Source organism: Moschus berezovskii, chromosome 5 (genome assembly GCF_049115385.1).
Source record: "Moschus berezovskii isolate FMDL1 chromosome 5, NW_MosBer_1.0, whole genome shotgun sequence".
Taxonomy (NCBI): domain Eukaryota; kingdom Metazoa; phylum Chordata; class Mammalia; order Artiodactyla; family Moschidae; genus Moschus; species Moschus berezovskii.
In genome coordinates this window covers 19,576,309-19,583,448 of record NC_142464.1, presented here as the reverse complement: position 1 = coordinate 19,583,448, position 7,140 = coordinate 19,576,309, and positions in this window count along the sequence as shown.

The following is a 7,140-nucleotide window of genomic DNA, read 5'->3' as shown; positions in this document are numbered from 1 at the left end:
TAGTAGGTGTATGTCTCAAGAATTCAGTTAATTTCAAGGAGGCTGTCATAAGGTGACTTTGGAGAGGTTATCAAGTAAACTTTCAGAAATTCTCCCCTTGGCAGTCTTTAAAATAAGAAAGAAAGAAAGTGAAGTCGCTCAGTTGTGTCCGACTGTTTGCAACCCCATAGATTGTACCCTACCAACCTTTTTCTGTTTGCAACCCCATAGATTGTACCCTACCAACCTTTTCCATCCATGGGATTTTCCAGGCAAGAATACTGAAGTGGGTTGCCATTTCCTTCTCCAGAGGATCTTCCAGACCCAGGGATGAAACCCAGGTCTCCTGCATTGCAGGCAGACACTTTGCTGTCTGAGCTACCAGGGAAGCCTAATCAAGACACTGTTGTAGCACTTGGGAGGCATTAGTGAAGTAAATCAAAGATCCCTTTCTCTCGGTGCTTATATTCCAGCAGTAGATAGAGATAATAAATAAAAATAAGTAAAAATTACGCAATGTTAGATAAGTTCTAGGGACTAACAGAAAGATGGAGGGGTAGAAAACTTCATTCATTCATTCTTGCATTTATTCTTCAGTTCACTTAACCAAAGGAATACTTATTCGACCCCTGCTTCCCTGGTGGCTCAGATGGTAAAGCATCTACCTACAATGCAGGAGACCTGGGTTTGATCCCTGGGTTGGGAAGATCCCCTGGAGAAAGAAATAGCAACCCACTCCAGTATGCTTGCCTGGAAAATCCCATGAAAAAGGAGCCTGGTAGGCTACAGTCTGTGGGATCGCAAAGAGTTGGACATGACTGAGCGACTAACTCTAACTAACATATCAGACACTCACCCTGTAGACTTGAGAGACATGAAGAAAAGGTAAGGTCCCCTGCCTTTGAGGAATTTACAGCCTGAGGGAAACTGGCAAGTCAACAACATAAACTGGCAGTACAATGTCAGTAACAGGACAGTTACTCCAGATGATATGGGATAGGTTCCTGAAAGCAGAGTCCTAATTCTGCATGATCTTTCGAGATATATAACCTTTGATCCTTCAGATAAGTATATTCCCTTCCTTATCCAACACTTAGCACATAGTAGCTGCTTAATAAATGTGAGTTGAATATGCGCTTCAGGATGTTCCCCAGGATCAGAGATTGATTTAGTTGCATAAAGGGTATTTTCTCTTTCAAGTCTCTGATTCTCAGTGTTCATGTTCCTTTTTTTCCAAGTGTCTGCTCCATGCCTGTCTGTGTGCATGTCAATGGGGTTTGCTTCCCTTAACTGCACTCTGATTTAAGCACCTTGCAGTAGCTCCAATTCACTTTCACAAAGAAAGCCTCATTGGCTATTGTCTTTTGTTAGTTGTTTGCTGTGTTATCTCAGTGAAGTAGGTGCCAGTGGTATCACCGCTTTAAAAATGAAGAAGCTGAAGCACTTGCCAAAGGTCATAATAGATAGCTAGTCTGGGATTTAAACTCAGTTTCTCTTATTCTGAAGACCACACATTTAATGGTTAGGATACCTCCCTTTCTCCCAACCTCTTGCCAACTTCTTTTCTTCCTTGTTTCCTTTTTAACCAGTGCTTTGCATCCAATAGTAGAGATGTACTGCAATTTATATAAGTGTACTTCTACTGGCTTTGTAGTTGTCTGCTCTGTGTTATTACTAAAAGCAATGCTGCAGTGAACATTGTGTCCCCCACCTTTGTTGACGTGTGTGTCTGCGTGATGGATTTCTGGAATAAAGATGGCTGGGAAAAATCTATTTTATATAACATGACTGAAATAGTCCAAAAATGCTATATAGACTTTCACTGCCAGCAACGGTTATTGCATTCTTATAAAGATCTTCTCCCATTCAATCTCTTGCCTTTCAATTTGGTTTATGGCACTTTTATTTTATAGATATTTTATATTTTTACAGAGCTGTATCTTTGTTTTCTTTTTTTTTTTTTTTTTTTGGCCCCACCACATGGCTTGTGGGATCCCTGACCAGGGATTGAACATGAGCCCATGGCAGTGAAAGCACAGAGTCTTAACCACTGGACCCTCAGGGAATTCCTAGAGCCTTATCTTTTAATCTGCTGTTAACAGAACTTGATTTCTCCTTCTGAAACCTGTGAGTCCTGTCTGTACTTCATTTCTTGATTTTGCTACCCAGGAGATAAAAGAGTTGTAAGCAGAAATCTTTCTTGAGTTAGCATGAGTGAGTCTGTTCTTTGCAGCCAAACACAACCTTAAATAAATATCGTACTTCAAAAAAAGCAATACCATTCTTTAAAAAATATACTTTTAGGTTCATGAATTTATTAAGCAGTAGTAATTTCTCAAAAACTCAGCAGACTTCCTATCTGATTTTAGATAATTCCACATGCTAATAACCACATCCTTGGTTTGTTTTTTTTAAGACATACTTCTGTTGCTATCTTGGTTCCTTACCTCTCTCTGGATTTAAGAGAGCTTCTGTGGCAAAGTTATACTATTCATTTAAAAGTTTTTCCCCTGAATTTCCTTATTTTTTAAACCTTTTTTAAAATTGAAATATAATTTATAATCTTGTGTTAGTTTCAGGTATATAGCAAAGTGATATATGTATATATATTTTCCAGATCCCTTTCCAATATAAGTTATTACAAAATACCAAATACAGTTCCCTGTGCTGTAGGGTAGGTCCTTGTTTTTAAGTCACACATTTTAAAAAATGCCTCAGTTCATAATAGAGAAAAGCAATTGGAATGAAAAACTAGGAAAAAGTTACACTAAAAGAGTCAACATTGTCACTTGTACTTAGCCCACACTTGTCTATTGACCTTCTTAACGATACTATGCCAGTAAGGCTGCCTTATTCCTATAGAGGCACAAGTCTTACACTGATGGCAGTATTTGCATAGGTTACAATGTGAATGGTGTTCTTGGATTTGTGCAGTGCACAATCTGCCCACTGTTCATGGCAGCCCAGTGCACAAGGATGTTCAGCTTTTTGTATTTTGTATTTGAGAATATTCTTCCACTGTTGAAGGAAACAAAACAAAAACCTAACATTCTTTTAAATCATCACAAATAGGTCTGAGGTAATCCAAACCTTGGAGAAGGAAATGGCAACCCACTCCAGTGTTCTTGCCTGGAGAATCCCGGGGACGGGGGAGCCTGGTGGGCTTCTGTCTATGGGGTCACACAGAGTCGGACACGACTGAAGTGACTTAGCAATCCAAACCTAGAGTCAGGATTTGTAATATAGACCAGATCATCATCTAATTAGAGACTTCAGGGTCAGGAATTAAGAATCTCTAAATGTGGTCCATCTTCCTGAGATTTTCAACTACTAAATGACAGTTTTTCATGACTCTTTTCTGTAGCAGTACTTAAAGTTTCACTCCAAAGATATGGACTATAACTTATGTTAGCAGAAGTTTTTAGATTTGCTTTGTCTTGACTAAACTGGGCTTGGTCTTAAGAAAAATGTTTTAGTTTTTAATACTATAAACCAACGAGGAAAGATTCAACACTAGAAAAGTGAATAAGGATTACCAAGTATTAATGTAAATGGCAGAGGAAACAGAGATCAAATTACCAACATCTGTTGGATCATCGAAGAAACAAGAGAGTTCCAAAAAAACATCTTCTGCTTTATTGACTACGCCAAAGCCTTTAACTGTGTGGATTGCAACAAACTGGAAAATTCTTAAAAGAGATGGGAATACCAGACCACCTGACCTGCCTTCTAAGAAATCTGTATGCAGGTCAAGAAGCAACAGTTAGAATTGGACATGGAACAACAGACTAGTTCCAAACTGGGAAAGGAGTACGTCAAGGCTGTATACAGTCATGTATATATTGTATTTTGTATTTGAGAATATTCTTCCACTGTTGAAGGAAACAAAACAAAAGTCATTTAACTTATATGCAGAGTACATCATGAGAAATGCCAGGCTGAATAAAGAACAAGCTGGAATCAACATTGCTGGGGGAAATATCAATAACCCCAGACATGCAGATGACACCACACTTATGGCAGAAAGTGAAGAAGAACTAAAGAGCCTCTTGATGAAAGTGAAAGAGGACAGTGAAAAGTTGGCTTAAAACTCAACATTCAGACAACTAAGATCATGGCATCCAGGCCCATCACTTCATGGGAAATAGACGGAGAACAATGGAGATAGTGGCAGCCTTTAGATTTTGGGCTCCAAAATCATAGCAGATGATGACTGCAGCCATGAAATTAAAAGACGCTTGCTCCTTGGAAGAAAATCTATGACCAACCTAGGCAGCATATTAAAAGGCAGACATTATTTTGCCAACAAAGGTCCGTCTAGTGAAAGGAATGTTTTTCCCAGTAGTCACGTATGAATGTGAGAGTTGGACTATAAAGAAAGCTGAGCGCCGAAGAACTGATGATTTTGAACTGTGGTGTTGGAGAAGGCTCTTGAGAGTCCCTTGGACAGCAAGGAGATCCTACCAGTAAACCTAAAGGAAATCTGTCCTGCATATTCATTGGCAGGACGGATGCTGAAGCTGAAACTCCAATACTTTGGCCATCTGATGCAAAGAACTGACTCACTGGAGAAGACCCTGATGCTGGGAAAGATTGAAGGCAGGAGGAGAAGGGGATGACAGAGGATGAGATTGTTGGATGGCATCAATGACTCAATTGACATGAGTTTGGGTAGGCTCCAGGAGTTGATGATGGGCAGGGAGGCCTGGTATACTGCCGTCCATGGGGTCGCAAAGAGTCGGACGCGACTGAACTGAACTAAATATAAATGGCCAATAAACATAATGAACAGACCCATAAATTCATTAGTAATCTAGAAAATGAAAATAAAATGTTCTGCCCTTTTATGGATTGATTAGATTGACAAGATTAGTATTACCCAGTGTGGTCAGGGATAGGGTTAAACGGGTAATATGCTGTATTGTGAATTGATAGAACTTTATCACCATGCAACTGCAATCCATAGTAGTATACAGAGTAATAATTATACCAATGAGCAGTTATTCGAAAGAATAACAATATCAATATCAGCATGCTTATATCCCTGCAATAGACTTAGCTGATGCCAGCAAAGAAAAGGCTATTGTATGTCTTGAATCCATTTGATAAGCCTCTTGCTTTGTTAATCTTTTGCCTGGAATAGGTTCAGATTTGTATTTCTGTGAGTCTCTAGTGGCACGAGTAAATAAAGATTGTCATGATTTAAGGAGTTTATTTTCCTGTACTTAGAGCGATTCGTGGAATTACTTATGAAGTAACCTTTCAATCGTGCACCTGCCTAATCCTTATTTTAGTATAAAGGGATATGGACAAAATTAGGATGGATTGTTAGCAATTAAGCGTCTTGTGGGTTAACTAGTGAATCCATTGTTCAGTTGATAAATTACATTCTGAACCGAATGAGTATAGAAAATAATAATGTACATCTTTACCTAAAATACTACAAAATCCATTATTTCTGTTGCAGTAGTAGTCAGCCCACAAACTAATGTGTCCAAGAAACGTAACTTTATTTTCCTATATAATTCAGTTTGGTTTCAAGCCCCACATCCCTTGGAGGTTTTTAATCTCAATCAATTGAGGGTTCTCTCCCTTTTGCTTAGTGTTGAGTCAGAATTCTCCAGGTTTTTGCAGTACCCAGTTGTGGAGGCCATTTGCTCCAGAAGTATATCCAAGAAGGCCATCTCCCAATTATGAAGTTCCAAGTCTTGGATTTGCTTCAGCTGCGTAGATATTCCTGTGTACCTGGCCCAGTAGCTCTCATGCTACTTCTGGGCTATGCAAAGGACAGCAGAGTCAACTCCAGAGCTTTTGTGCTGTGCTGGAACTTGCCCTTCTCATTAAATAATCACTTGGTGATTGTCGACTCCGTCCACCTCTCAGTCAGAGTAAGTCTAGGTCAGTATGGGACCCAGGAATATATTTATAGAATAAATGTGGAAGAGAAAGTGAGAAAGTATATTATGCGTGTATAGTTTTTTTCAGTTGCAAGAAAGAGGTAATAACTCCATTAGATTAAGCAAAGGAAAAAAAATTATTTTAAGAATACAAGGGAGGCACATGAAATCTGAGGAAGAGGTGCATGAATAATTAAGTCCCAAGAAGTACAGGATCCTGGGCAACTCTGGATCCCTGGAGAGTAGGAGTTTTTAGAGAGGCTACTATTATTCAGTTGATTCCCTAGCAGCACTCTCCAGCTCGTAACTCTCAGTTCAGAATTCTCAGTTCCCAGAAGGCAGACTCTGACAGACCAAGCCTAGGGTTGGGTACAATCTTAGATCAATCGGTTGTGGCCAGAGGAATAGATGTTCCGAATACTCACACTAGGACTACAGGTTTGGAAATATTAAAGGAGGATAAAGGTTGTTAGCTAAATATTTATACTGGTAAAATTGAGAGGACAGCAAATGTAAAAAAAATAAATTTGGAACTCATCTGGCATGTTTGGAACATAGCAAAGAATCTCAGCAGCGGAAAAGATAAAAGGATAGGTTGATAAGGATCAGTCTATAGAAATTTTTTGAATGTCAGATTGAGGAGTTTGTCCTGAAGGAAGATTCTAAGCAAGGGAAGTTCAGTTCAGTTCAGTCTCTCAGTCATGTCCGACTCTTTGCAACCCCATGAATCGCAGCACTAGGCCTCCCTGTCCATCACCAACTCCCGGAGTTCACTCAAACTCATGTGCATCGAGTCGGAGATGCCACCCAGCCATCTCATCCTCTGTCATCCCCTTCTCATCCCGCCCCCAATCCCTCCCAGTGTCAGGGTCTTTTCCAATGAGTCAACTATTTGCATGAGGTGGCCAAAGTATTGGAGTTTCAGCCTCAGCATTAGTCCTTCCAATGAACACCCAGGACTGATCTCCTTTAGGATAGATTGGTTGGATCTCTTTGCAGTCCAAGGGACTCACAAGAGTCTTTTGCAGCACCACAGTTCAAAACCATCAATTCTTTGGCGCTCAGCATTCTTCACAGTCTAATTCTCACATCCATACATGACCACTGGAAAAACCATAGCCTTGACTAGACGGACCTTGGTTGGCAAAGTAATATCTCTGCTTTTTAATATGCTATCTAGGTTGGTCATAACTTTCCTTCCAAGGAATAAGCATCTTTTAATTTCATGGCTGCAATCAGCATCTGCAGTAATTTTGGAGCACAA